General features: G+C 37.2%; 1 long non-coding RNA gene across 1 annotated transcript; it reads left to right on the forward strand.

Moving 5' to 3' along the window:
- The first annotated feature begins 1,531 nt into the window (after positions 1-1,531).
- On the forward strand, positions 1,532-1,971 carry LOC147525254 (uncharacterized). Its single transcript, XR_015197907.1, has 2 exons — positions 1,532-1,676; positions 1,758-1,971. It is a non-coding gene; the product is annotated as an uncharacterized LOC147525254 (long non-coding RNA).
- Positions 1,972-14,863: the final 12,892 nt, after the last annotated feature.

Raw genomic sequence — 14,863 nt, forward strand, 5'->3', positions numbered from 1 at the left:
CTTTCAAAACAAAACAAAACCAAGAAAAAAGTTTGCTCTGTTCTAGATTTAATTTAGATCGAAGCTCACTCTCTATAAAGTTGTTTGTTGGAAACAACTTTCTAACCATCTTCATAACTGATTAGATTTTAACTTAGCAAGTTGCTTGCATTTGTATGACATGGGATCTGGCGAGTCGGGCAAACACTTTATTTACATTTGTAAATGGAGCAGATTTGGTGCCTACCATTTACCGCTTGATAGATGAAGCTTTCTATCTTTGGGACTTCCATTCTTCTAGACTTTATGTATTACTATTATTTCTTATTTCCTCATATATGACCGTAAGCATTATACTTTCGAAAGTAAGCATAGAATTTGGGCCGACTATTGAATTGTCAAATCCAAGATATTACTTTCGTCATTGTCTTATGTTTGTTTCTCTTTCCTTCCGTAGGTAACAACATATGCTTGGCTAAATGATTTGCATAGCCAGATTGAGCACACAAGAATCCTAAGCATTGTATATCGTTATGTATCAATTTTAGGTTCTCGCCTTCCCTCCATTGCTAGTGCTAGGTAAAAGTTACCGGTGTTTGAGGGATTTTCGTCCCCATTTCAAATGGTACTTTCGGGTAAGACCTAACTACTACCTTCCACAAATAAAACAAAATATTGCATGGATTTGTACTTAGCATTTTCGCCGCCTGCCTTGTGTAAGGAATTTAATTTGGTACGTATGAGCCTAGATTAAAATGTTGACAATATAAATAATTATATTCTTGACAATATAAATAATATGTTGACAAGTACTAGATTAAGATATAGCGTTTTGTTTTATGAAATGATTGAAAACTTCAGATTTTGGGATTGGATGTATGTGCTGATACCTTGGTGGAAAATGATATGTTGAGAGGTATCTCTGGTGGACAAATGAAGCGAGTCACGATAGGTAGAACATAGTCTGATGTGTAGTTAGAATTCCATTCATATGACTTCCCTTTGAACCATTTATTCTAAGCCCTATTGCCTAATGTTTTATAGGGGAAATGCTTGCTGGAGCAGCAAAGGCATTGTTCATGAGTGAAATATCTATAGGTTTGGACAGCAAAGGCATTGTTCATGGATGAAATATCTACAGGTTTGGACAGATCAACAACTTTCGGATAGTGAATGCTTTGAGGCAAACCATCCATATTCTCCAAGGATTTGCCGTCATCTCGCTCCTTCAACCAGCTCTAGAGACTTGTGACCTTTTTAATGAGATTATTCTAATCTCGGATGGTCAGATTGTGTACTAGGGTCCACGTGAGAATGTACTTGAATTCTTTGGATTGATGGGCTTCCAATGTCCCCCCGAGAAAAGGAGTTGTTGACTTTTTTGCAAAAGTAAGTTTCATTCAGAAAACTACCCTACTTTTTCTTTATTTTCCATTTGCTATTATCCCATGTGAGTCTTTTTAGAAAGACTGGGGTTGAGATTGAACTTTCGTTTGTATGATAGCTAGGTGACCTCAAAGAAAGATCGAAACAGATTAGGTGCGTAAAAGATGACAAGAGCAAGAGCCATCATGCAACTTTGACAATGAAGAAGTTTGGGGTTAACAAGAAGGAAGGAACTCTTAAAAGCTTGCATCGCAAAGAGAATATTGAGGATGAAGAGGAACAATTTTGTGTACATCTTCAAATTGACATAAGTGAGTTTCATGTTTCCGATTGAGAAAATCTTGCCCAATACCGTTGATCGCCTACTGATTTTTTTATTATTCATGTTGCAGCTTACCATAATGGCATTCAACACATCGACACTCTTACTGTGGTACGAAATGTCTTGTGATGATGTAGCAGATGGTGGTATATATATGGGAGCTCTATTTTATAGTCTTCTTTTGCATATGTTGTATTTGTGATTGGGCTATGTTAATTCGAAATCGTATATATGTATGGTAAAGATTGTTAGTTTTATGGATGAATAGAAGATTTTTTTTAATATATTGTAGAGTGAAAAGGTTGCATGTGGTGCTTGTAAAAGATTGTGTTGTAGCATTCTAGGTGGGCTGACAAAAAAAGGGCCAGGAAATTCAATTTTCTTTTTAAAAAAAAAACGAAAAAGTATTAGTAATGGATACAAAACCGTTAGAAATATTTTAACCAAACAGTTGTAGTAACGGAAAAGCAAACGTTGGAAAGGGGTAATTACCAACCCTTCTATGTGTTGGGAACAAATCCTTACCTAAATTAATAACCGTTACTAATTAATTGTAACGGTTGATATGTGTTATTGAAATTAATTTTAGTAACACTTATGAATCGTTAGTAAAATTCCTAACGGATACTATTCGTTACTAATATCCGTTACTGTTCATTTGTCACGCATTTGTGTAAACGCAAGATAACCGTTACTAATATTTTTTGTAACGGATGTGCATCCGTTACTAATGTCCTGTTATGGTGTAGTGGGATGTATAATCGCATCCTGGAAATGACGAACCTAACTGCAAAACTGAGAACCTTAGGGTTGAACGTTGAAGAGTCTTTCCTTGTTTAGTTTATTATGAATACCTTGCCTTCTCAGTATGAACCATTCCAGATCCATTATAACACCATTAAGGAGAAATGGAATGTGAATGAACTGACTAGTATGGTTATTCAAGAGGAGACAAGGCTTAAGCAACAAGGATTGCAAAGTGTTCATCTCATGACTCAAGCCTCATTATCAGGACATAAAGGAAGAGAGCCTCAATATGGCAAGAAAAAGGCACCTCACAAGGATAAACCTGCTCATGCTCCTCATGTTCAAAAGAAGGAATATGACAATAAGTGCAAATTCTGTAAGAAGGAAGGACACATTCAAAAAGATTGTCAGAAAAGAAGGGAATGGTTCGAAAAAGTAGGTATGTCTTCTTTTGTATGTTTCGAATCAAACCTTACTGAAGTTCCATCTAATACTTGGTGGGTTGACTCTAGTGCTACTGTCCATGTTTCTAATTCGATACAGGGATTCATTACGACCCAAATCACAAACCCAAATGAGCAATTCATTATGATGGGGAATCGAGTCAAAGCTCCTGTTGAAACTGTTGGGACCTTTAGACTTATCTTAGATAGTGGTTTTCATTTGGACTTATTTCATACTTTATATGTTCCATCTATTTCCAGAAACCTTATTTCATTATCTAGACTTGATGCTGATGGTTATTCTTGCTCATTTGGTAACAAATGCTGCGCTTTAGTTTATTTAAGAATTCATATCTAGTTGGTTCTGGAATATTATGTGATGGTTTATATAGGATGAAACTTAATAACCACTTTGCCGAGACCCTTATGATTCTGCATCCTAAAGTTGGAACTAAACGTAGTCGTATGACTGACATGTCCTCCTTCTTGTGGCATAAAAGATTGGGGCATATATCCAAAGAAAGAATTCAGAGATTAGTAAGAGATGGGATTCTTGAGAACCTAGATTTTACTGATCTTGGAGTGTGTGTGGATTGTATTAAGGGTCAACAAACCAAACACACTAAGAAAGGTGCCACAAGAAGCTCAAGTCTCCTTGAGATCATTCACACTGACATTTGTGGACCATTCACCACTCCATAACTTAGTGGGGAAAAGTATTTTATCACTTTTATTGACGACTTTTCATGTTATGGATATATCTATTTGTTGCATGAAAAATCTCAGTCAGTGGATGCCCTTGAGGTGTATGTTGCTGAGGTCGAAAGATAATTAGATAGAAAGGTGAAAATCATAAGGTCTGATAGAGGTGGTGAGTACTATGGTCTCTATGATGAGTCAGCATAACACCCTGGTCCATTTGCTAAATTTCTAGAAAAACGTGGCATATGTGATCAATATATAATGCCAGGAATGCCTCAGCAGAATGGTGTTGCTGAAAGGCGTAATCGTACACACATGGATATGGTTAGGAGTATGTTAAGTAACTCTAGCTTACCCGTTTCACTGTGGCTTGAAGCTCTAAAGACTGCTGTGTACATTTTAAATAGGGTTCCCAGTAAGTCAGTTCCAAAATCTCCTTTTGAGTTATGGAAAGGAAGGAAACCTAGCTTAAGTCACCTGCATGTTTGGGGATGTCCAGCGGAAGTTAGACTTTATAACCCACAAGAAAGGAAATTGGATTTCAAGACAGTAAGTAGTTACTTCATCGGTTACCCAGAGAAATCCAAAGGGTATAGATTTTACTTGCCTAACCAAAGTACGAGAATCATGGAAATTGGTAATGCCATAATCTTTAAGGATGGTAAAATTAATGGGAGTGAATTACCATGTTATGTGACTATTGAAAACAATAGGACACAATTAGGAAATGTGGTAAATGAGGAAGCTATGGTACGAGTAATTTTACCTTTAGCTTCTAGAAAAGTTGTTCCTAATGTTGTTGATCATAACAATGACAGTGAACAACAAATAAACGACCAACCACTCCATAACGAAAATGTCGCCAATGAACCTGTTATAAATGAACCACAAGTAGTTGCATTACGAATATCTCATAGAGATCGGAGATCTGCAATTTCAGATGATTACGTGGTATATTTACAAGAACATGATTATGACATTGGGACTGATAATGAACCGGTTTTGTATGAACAAGCCATTAAATGCACTGATTCTTCTAAATGGATTGACGCCATGAAGGATGAGATGAAATCAATGGAACATAATGAAGTATGGGAACTTGTTGAATTGCCTGAAGGATGCAAGAAAGTCGCGGGAAAGTGGATCTTTAAGATCAAGCATGATAGTAAAGGCAATATCGATAAGCATTAAGCCAGATATGTTGCCAAAGGTTTCACTCAGAAAGCAGGTGTTGATTACACAGAGACTTTCTCACCTATATCCAAGAAGGACTCATTTAGAATCATCATGGCATTGGTGGCCCATTTCGATTTGGAGTTACACCAAATGGATGTAAAGACCGCTTTTCTGAATGGAAATTTAGATGAAGAACTTTACATGGATCAGCCTAAAGGTTTTGCAGAAAAAGGAAAAGAACATCTGGTTTGTAAGCTTAATAAATCAATATATGGACTTAAACAAGCTTCTAGACAATGGTATATTAAATTTCATAATACCATTACCTTCTTTGGGTTTAAGGAAAACACTGTTGATAAGTGTATATACCTGAAGGTCAGTGGGAGTAAGTTTATTTTTCTGATTCTGTATGTTGATGATATCTTACTTGTCAGTAGTGATCTTGGTTTATTACATGAAACCAAGAAGTATCTCGCCAAGAACTTTGACATGAAAGATATGGGGGAGGCAACCTATGTGATTGGCATCGAAATTTTTCGAGACCGTTCACAAGGATGGTTAGGATTGTCTCAGAAAGCATATATTAACAAAGTTCTTGAGAGATTCCTCATGGAAAATTGTTTAGCTGGGGAATCTCCAATTCAAAAAGGGGATAGGTTTTGCCTTATGCAGTGTCCAAAGAATGAATTGGAATGTAAGCAAATGGAAGCAATTCCATATGCTTCAGCTGTAGGAAGCCTAATGTATGCACAGACCTGCACCAGACCAGACATTAGCTTTGTAGTTGGTGTTCTGGGCAGATACCAGAGTAATCCAGGGATGGAACACTAGAAACTCACCAAGAAAGTTCTAAGGTACTTGAAGGGAACAAAAGATCACATACTCACATTTAGGAAAACTGATCATCTTGAGGTGATTGGTTACTCAGATTCAGATTTTGCTGGTTGTCCTGATAGCCGAAAGTCCACATTTAGATATGTGTTTATGTTGGTTGGAAGGGCTATTTCATGGAAAAGTGCAAAGCAATCTATCATTACTGCATCCACCATGGAAGCTGAGTTTGTAGCTTGCTTTGAGGCCACAGTTCATGGCTTATGGCTGCGAAATTTTATCACAGGGCTTAGAGTTATCGACACTATCTCTAGGCCACTAAGACTTTACTGTGATAATGCCGCAGCAGTCTTCTTGTCCAAGAATGACAAATATTCTAAGGGTGCTAAACATATGGAGTTGAAGTTTCTTTCTGTAAAGGAAGAAGTACGGAAACAACGAGTGTCTATTGAACATATTAGTACCAAACTTATGATTGCTGATCCATTAACCAAAGGGCTCCCACCAAAGACATTTAAGGAACACGTTCTCACTATGGGTCTTGGTTGTCAAGCTTGACTATGTTTCGGTTATTTGGATTGAATGAATTAAGTTACCTCTCATTACAATAGACATTTTGAGATCTCATGTAATTTGTTTATGTTATTTCCTATTTCCATTATATGTATGTACATTTATGAATGGATTTCAGGATGGACATAATTTAGGCATTATTATTTGCCTACACTTCTCACTTATGGTTCATGTCATTCAAGTTACTCATGTTGTGGTACATGGAAGGGACTGTGCCGTTTCAATGACACACTACCGCCATGACTCACGTATGTAAGTTGTTTTGATTATGACATTATAATAACCAAATTATGTAAAGGCATGTATTGGATATATTTTCAAAAATGCGATCGCAATTATGTTGTTTTATTGCCAACCTGCACGAGTCGTTTTACAAAATGTTTTGTAAATAAAATCACTGTTTAGTTTTGTCATATAGACCAAGTGGGAGAATGCAAGATATGATATAATAGTCCAAATGCCACTATATCATATCCTCCATAAAGTGGTCAATAAGTCAAAACTTTATAGACTTTTGGTTTCTAAATTGATGTGTGGGTTACTTCTAAGTAAATATCCTATTTACTCATGCCTTAATTACATTGGCTAATTAAGAGAAGAAGGTTACATTTTCTATTTCACCTTTTATGGGAAAGGGAGATAAAAAGACTTGGAAGATTAAGAGTGTAACCACCGTCCTCTCTCCATCCTTTATATAATAGTGTAGAAACCCCATTTTTCACACTAACAACAATTAACACAATAAAGAATATAAAGGTTTGGAAGAGAAACGGTGTTTGGCTATCGGATTCAACGCATCACTCTTACAATGGATCAAGGTACAATTTTATTGTTTTATTATTTACATTATTTATACAATGTGAAATAATCTATGATTCATGATCCTCTAAATACTATTAAATTAGTATTACACAAACTGCCCAGGCAAGCCCAGGAAACCAGCTCTATTGTATCTCTACAATCAATCAGAAGACAAGCAAAAACCTCACATCTCTCAAAGCAAAAGCAATCAACTAGTAGAGGATCCATCACAAGACTCGAGTCAGGTTCCATGGTGGTCATAGAAGGAGGGATGGCAAGGTTCAGTTCCAGCTCACCAATAATAGGAAGCGAATCAACAGGGGCAGAGGCAAGGGCACTACATTAAGAGCATTACTTGCATCTTCGGGTGAGACGTTCTCTCGTTCACCTAAAGCCCCACGTTCATGCTCTTCTTTGAGCTACTCATACTTCTGCTCCAGCTCTTCTAACTTAAGGCACATATCATTATACTCCCTTTTTGCCTGCAGCGTCACCCCTTTGCGCTTCTGGGCAAAGTCGTTAGTCATGCCCAGTTTCCCCTCCAGGTTGCTCACCATATTAACAGCTACTGTTTTCTCTAGAGTCCCAGTGACAAGCTGTGCCTTCACAGCGTCCAACTCTTTCATCATAGACTCTTTGAACCTGGCGAACAGCCACTAGCTCCTCCCTCGAGCTCACCCTTCTCCATTTCAGCTATTTGAGCTGCCGTCTTTAAGTTTTGATAACCAGCTATCAGCTGCACCAAAAGAAGATCACAACATCACACAAGTGCACAATAAAACACAAATGGATGAAAAGATGACAAATAAACCCAATAGTGACAAATCCATTGCTTACCAAATAGTGCGCCAGGTCCATAGCTCTCAGGTTTTGTTCTAGAATCAAGATCCTTTCTATCTCCATCGAGAGTTATCCCTTCCAGTAAACAAGCTACTATAGGTGCAGACAGCTAGCTAATGTCTGAGCTCTTCACAAATTGTTTATGCCCCGACCTCTCATTAACATACTCCAGATTGCAATCTAGAACGTCCTTACCCTTACCAGAAGAACCCTTCCCACTATCCTTGGCAACCCCTTTCTGTCTCACCCTACCAGCAGGAGGAGTTGGAACAATTTCAGTACCACTACTACCTAGAATATTGAAATTGACCGGGGGCCTCACCCTCGAACTACAAGTGGTCTTTCCACCACTCCACTCACAGCTCGCACCACCAGAGCTGCCTCCGAGCACAATCTCAGTCGCTCTCACGACCTTAACAACCCTCAAGTCGGGAGCATCAGCCTTCCGCTTCAGCGATTTACTCCGCTCACGAGGAGTAAAAGAGATGTCTTCCACTACAACAGAAGTAGTCTCATGACTCGTCCCCTTTCCCCCTTCAGGTCGCCTATCCGACCTACCTCCTGCAGTTCGCCCTTGCCCAACATGATTTCTCTCCTCCCTAGTCATAATACCACTATTTTCCCTGTCCATTAATAGCTCAGTTGAAGGCTCTCGAGCAGCTCGTCCATGTGCCCTCTTTTTCTGGCTACGCATTTTCAACCTAACCTCACGACGTCACCTTTCTATGAAGTAGTTCGCTACCTCAGGAAGTTTCTCTTGCTTCACATCCCGGCTCAGCCTAGCAAACTTCTCAATCACACAACACAAAGTTCGCTCTCTGACAGTGACCTTTGCAAAATAATACATAAATATATCAAAATCAAAGCCACCAATCAAGACATCAATGCAACAGACAATACACTGGTACATACCAGCAAAATTGCAAATCCTAGTGTGTAAACCAAACCCACTAGCACAAAAATTTCCAAATAACAACAACGGCCTTCTCTCCCAAGGCTTGTTGCTTAAACCATCCAGAAGGCTTGACTTCCCAGTCAAAGTCTGTAAGCTAAAATTGTTAGTTCTAGATCTTTTCACCGCAAAGTGCTCAACAATATCTGCAACACCAATGTGGTACTCACCACTCTCATTCAACAAGTCAAAAACACTAAGCAAGCGCCAGGTATTACCAAAGAACTGGCAAAGCGCTTTTTCACAAAAATTCACAGGTAAGCTTTGAGAACGGTATCCTCATTCCATCTCTCAACTGCCCCTCACATACAAGGACCCCATAACCTAGCGGTGAGAACGTGTTACTAAAAACGTCCGCATCATCTCCCAGTTCGTGTATTTCCAGATTGCTAACCTTTATATTGTACGCCTCCCTTAAATCTGAAAAGGTTTCTAAAGCTCACTTATCTACTATCTTGGGTGGCAAACCACTAGAGGACAATGCAGTCCCACTATTCGAATTGCTAGCTATAGCAACAATAGAGTCAGATTTAACATCCTCCTCTACATCCTCAAACCCTATTGACTCCGCCATATCCTCCTCTACCTCGGCATAACCAAAGACACTTCTCGAATCTACTCGTTCCGAGTGTCATCCGAATCAGACATATCTTTAGAGATGTTAGAATACCAACAACAATTACAATTGAAGACGACCTTAAAACCAAACAGAGATAGCAATGACAAAGAAAAAGAAAAGCAAGCAACAATGGCAGAAGGAAGAAGACTAACCTGACCCTCTCGTTTTTAAGTTGGAAGCAAAGTGAGAAACCCTCAAACTCTCCTAACGAGTATGCAGCAAGCCACTGGTTCGTTTTTCAAAAAATAAGAGAAACAATCATTATCCCCTAAACCCCAGACGACACATCTTCTGAAACCGTCGTATTTCATAATTCCTCGAATCGAGGCGGTTATTATTCCGTACACATGCTACACATGTGTAAACGTTCTCTCTCAGCAGATCGTTAAGATGTACTAAACGACCTACTGAGATGGGGCTGTGTGAGAGAGTAATATTCACATCCAATGAATATCACACACGTATCCAGCTTATACAGAACTAACAACCAACCTCGTATCCTCGTCCTCAGAGCTCGCTTCATAGCGACTCAACTCAGACAAGCAACATATTCAGCTCGCGCCCAGAGTGATGTCACCACCAACCGATCTTTTATACTTGACCTACAAGCTCGTTTCCAAGTGACTCGAGCCGAGTAGACAATCTCACCAAGAAGCGACCTCCACAGCACCCATTCCTCTCGCTCCACAACGGCTCGTAACATAAGCATTTATTACAACCATGAAGACCGTGACTTCAAGCATGCAGATCATAGATTCTTCATAACTCGCCTTCATGGCTCATAAGTGATCTGAAGATCTGGATCTGACCTGAAAGAGAAGAGCAATGGGAATGGGCTCCTTGCCTATATAAAGAGGATGAGGAACTACGTCTGACCTGATTCAAGTCTCCCCCCAGCAGAGAGAACTTGATACGTAGGCAGTTTGTCCATACAAACTCGGTCAATCCTATCTAATCATCCCAATCTCCTCATTAAACCTGTATTTGTAAGGATTACCAAAAACATCCTTTACAGTGGCAACACGAACTCTCTGAAGTCGTGTTAGAGTTAATTGCGGTGAGTATTAATGTGTACAGAGTTTTCCAAATCATAAAAAGTTTAAGGCTCACATTTCTCTGTTCTTATTTCTATAGACAATAAAGGGTTCCTTATACTTAAGCGACCTTCAGAACACAGACTTGAGTGTGCTTAAGAGAGAAGCAGTAGCAGACTCCACCCAAATTAGTTACCAAAACAAGTAGATCTTTAACATTGCCTGACTAACTTTTATTATGGACTTTTCTCGATCTTACTCTATTTTCTTTGATTTAGGGATCTTTTTGATTATACACGAGTATCTAAGTGGGTCTGGCTTACATGATTCAGCTTCTTCGTTAGTTGATGAATCTGGCATATTTGCTGATCCTGTACAACCACCAAGTTTGCATCCTTGGCCCTCCTTGGCCCTCTGGTCGTTCGGGTTTCATGTCAGACAGATGATTGTTGATGTTGTAAATTCAAACGAAATATTTTTTAAGTAAGTCGAAATGAAAGTATGGGAAACATTGGTACTGTACTGGTTACTTTGATTTTTTTACATATTGCTGAGATATGATGTATACGGCATTTCTAAACCGAAATACCAAGCCATAGAAAGAAGAGTTTGCAGAGTGGGCAACCAACAATTCTTCATCAACCCCTTTTCTTCCATTTCTGTTTCATGTTCATGCTTTGGATATTTAATTATTTATTCACTTAGAATCCATGCCACTGAATACTAATTTCCATTCTTATACTTTTGAGGCTAATCGTTCCATTTAATAGCTTGAGCCAAACTCTTACTTTTTTTTTTCTTATTTTGAATTGAGCGTGTGGTCCTACGATGCCTATGGCCACAAAAAGGACATCAAATTAGAAATGAGGTGGAACCTTGTGAGAATGAAATTCTCGACCATATAGAAACTTAAACGCAAAGTTAGCTAGTAGCCTAAATTGATACCTCCATGTCTTTTCGATCTATGAAATACTTTGGACACTTTGGCTTAACAGTTCAAGTTATTTTATCCCACACTACTCTCTTCTTTTTTTGACAAAACATTCCTAGTCATAGTTTCTCTTCATCGAGTTGTATCTATTTGTTTACATTACGACAATACCAATGTATGCACTTAAGAGTTCAACATTCAAATCCAATAATAGCATGGCAAAATAAATAAATATACAAGCCAGTTTTTTTACATCAGGGAGTGAGTTCCTTACCACTTTCTACCTAGTTGTTGTTGTTGTTGTTGTTGTTGTTTTTTTTTTTTTTTTTTTTTTTTAAGCCTGTTTTAAATTAGATCAATAACTCTTTGATGCTGGCGGAGTTTGAGCCCCAGACCTCTGTTATCATCACCTGTTTTACCAACTTTGCTAGTCGGAAAAAAAATTCTACCTAGTTTTTGTTAGAAACTTGAATGAAATTGTGTCCCTATGGGTTTGAATTACTCATGACCTTATGTCTCTACTACTCTCAAATGTTTGATTTAGTTAGTGTGTTTTTAGTGATTTTGCAGGATCGGAGTTAACTTGATTAAAAGTGTCGAAACTGTCGAGATTCGAAGATATCAGTGTGTGTACGTTGATCTAGTTAATTGGAGAGGCAGAATATATATGTTGTTCGCATCAATAATTCTACACTAACGTAGATAATTTGACACAGTTGACCGACACAGTGACGTGGCACTACAACATCAATGTTGCATCGAGAAGTACCACTGCAACATCAATGTTGCATCGAGAAGTACCACTACAATATCAATGTTGCACCATGAAAATCACTACAACGTCAATGTTGCACCGAAAAATATCATTTCAATATCAATGTTATACCATGAAAACCACTGCAACATCAATGTTGCACTATGCAAAATAAATGAAATGGATGGTTAGCTATGAAGAAAAGATGAGAATGGCAAAATAAGAATGGAAAGATGATAATGGAAAAAGAAAAAGTGTTTTAAGTGAGAGAAAAGAGATATTTGGCTCTTATTTTCACTACTGCAACATTCATATTGCAACATGCCACGTCACTGTGTTTTGACTGTGTCAATTTTCCTGTGTCAGTGTAGTATTACTCTGTTCGCATTGGGGTATGGATATGGGTTAACCTTACTTTAAAGATTTATCATGAGCCAAGGCGTGGATTGTATTTGTTAGTTTATGGGCCAAAGTTAAGTTCAGGCCCAAGAATTACAAGCCAGACCATGTTCAAGACCAAAGCCCACATAACCAACTACACTACTAAAAAAAAAACTTGTGATGACGGCTTTTAGCCGACATGAAACAGGTTTAATGACATTTTTTTCATTTAAAAAACAACCGTCATTATAGAGCCCGTCATAAAAGTTAACCTAAAGCGTCATAAATTTGATGACAGTTTTGGAGAAGCTGACATAAAAGCTCGAACTTAATATGACAAAAATTCATTTATAAATGTCATAACAGGATCCTTTTGCATGACATGTTTTACTTAACCGTCATAGTTTAGTAGAAAAAGCATCAAGAACTAAACCATCGTTTATGACTGTTTTTATTTAAGTGTCATCCTGAGAAACAAAAGCGTCAAGAAATTAACACTAAAAATTGTCAAGAATTGTTATGTAACACGACAGTTCTTTGGAAACCGTCATAACTTCTTTTTTTTTTCCTGTAAATCTGAAAATTCCTGTAAACCAATGCATTCATGCACCATGACAACTCAAGTCCATTACGAAAAAAATCATTCCAAGAACTTGTTCATATTACATGATTTATTCACGAAGAAAAAAATTAAATAACTCAAACACTTAATTCAAAATCAAGTCTCATATATAATCCAGCAACAATACAATTTACATAACTCATCCAACAAATTGCTAATCAACCGATCCATCTCAAACAAACTTAATTGAGTTACCATGTTATCTGACTTTTAACCTAAAAAACAATATGAAGAAGAATGTGTTAGTTTGTTTAATAAGTAAACTAAAAATATAATAATATAACGACTAGCTTTTACACTACGTATTAAAAAAAATACACAAACAATGTGTTAGCATAATAAGTCAATAATTACTAAACGAAAGATATACTATCAACTATGATAGAGATTCATGTTGGTTATGCCCCAAATAACGTACACCACTATAGGATATATCTAATTCGTATATCTACCACAAGTACACAAATAAACCTTTAGCTAATAGGCAGATTTCTCAATTCATCTATGGATTAGACAGATTCAAATAGATACAAGTGTTGGTCAGAAACTTCCACAAAGTGACAACCTCAGCCAATTAGATTTCGAATTGTTTACAACAAGACAAAATGTTTAAGAATATTATTTGAGCTATGACTACAATGATCATCTCATGGAAGGCTAGTTGTTCCTGGGTTACTTAGAGTGTAAAAACTTACTGGGTAGAAGCCAAGAACCTTTATACTCAGAAAACTAACTCGTACAATTTTTTCCTTTAACTAAAGAGATGAAAATAATTTCAATAACTTTTACCTTCTGTGGTATAAGTCTTGCACTCATTCATTTAAAACCTATAAAAACCAAAGCACAAACAACACAATTTAATAATTTTTGTGAAAGAAAAATTCCATAAAGTGAAAACAATAAATTATTGAAAGGCCAACCACTAACAGCAACAAGACTAGGTGTTAAGGATTTCTAATACCTTACTATGTATGCCAAAGAAAAATTTGCTATTGTAAGCAACAACTTCCATGATCACCAGATGAAGAGAGCTAGGTTCCTTTCACATGCAAGAAGGGTGCTACTTACAATAACTCCAACTTAAGTTTGTAAATCCACATGTATGCCCTTTAAATGGAACACCTGAAGAAAAAGAACAATTTTTTTTAATTCAGAAGCTATTAGCACCATGCAAGGAAAACCAACTCCTAGTCCAGGGTAGCTAATCAAGATAAACAATAATATATATATGAATGACAATAATCGGAAACTTATTGTAATATAATTAAGACTAATATACCACCCAAACCATCTTTCCTTTTCTTGTATTTGACATCTATCTCCAATCTTTAATGAGAAAATCCACAAAGTTCTAACAACATGCAATGCAAGATAAGAAACATATACCAGCACATACTTACCATGCATGTCTTGAGCTGTTCTCAGGCTGAAACATGGCTAAGGCTAAGCTTCACACGATACACATATTTGTATATTACATTCACAACAATCAAAGTAACCAAAAGGACAAATAAAATACTACAAACACTCATTAATAGGGAACTATTTGAATAGTATACCTACCATATGCTGGGATTTAATTCTTAAACAAGAATGCAAATTTTTTTTTGAAACTACATTAATTAAGTAAAACCAAGGCCAACAAACATGCTCATTATCCAAAATACCAAATATGGAAAAGACAAGAAAGATTTTGACATTATATTGTCTTCAACTAAAATGGACCTACAAAACCTTGCACAAAGGATAAAATGTAGAAGCAAGAGAGAT

Source organism: Coptis chinensis, chromosome 1 (assembly GCF_015680905.1).
Source record: "Coptis chinensis isolate HL-2020 chromosome 1, ASM1568090v1, whole genome shotgun sequence".
Classification (NCBI taxonomy): Eukaryota; Viridiplantae; Streptophyta; class Magnoliopsida; order Ranunculales; family Ranunculaceae; genus Coptis; species Coptis chinensis.